Genomic DNA, 380 nt, shown 5'->3' with positions numbered 1-380 from the left:
TAAATATGAAAGGTAAAAGATATTTCATTTTCAATGCATTTTACACATGAAGGGATACTGCTTAAGCCAAAGAAAATCTGCCAAAGTCATTATGCATACAGAAGCAAACCTGGAATGATGTGTCTGAGTTCTCAAATCAAGTGAAAATCATTGCTACATTGACTTTTGTTTAGTCTTATTTTTTATTTTGAAACTTTTTTTAAAATTTGAACTTTTATTTTAGGTTCAGGGGCACATATGCAGGTTTGCTATATTGGTATATTGTATGATGCTGAGGTTGGGTATAATTGATCCTGTTAGAGAAATGCAAATCAAAACCACAATGAGATACCATCTCACATCAGTCAGAATGGCTATTTTGTTAATTTTTAATTTTTGTG

This window comes from Rhinopithecus bieti, unplaced genomic scaffold, assembly GCF_001698545.2.
Source record: "Rhinopithecus bieti isolate Rb0 unplaced genomic scaffold, ASM169854v2 scaffold_47298, whole genome shotgun sequence".
Lineage (NCBI taxonomy): Eukaryota > Metazoa > Chordata > Mammalia > Primates > Cercopithecidae > Rhinopithecus > Rhinopithecus bieti.
The sequence above is the reverse complement of the archived record's forward strand: the minus strand, read 5'-3'. Positions refer to the sequence as shown.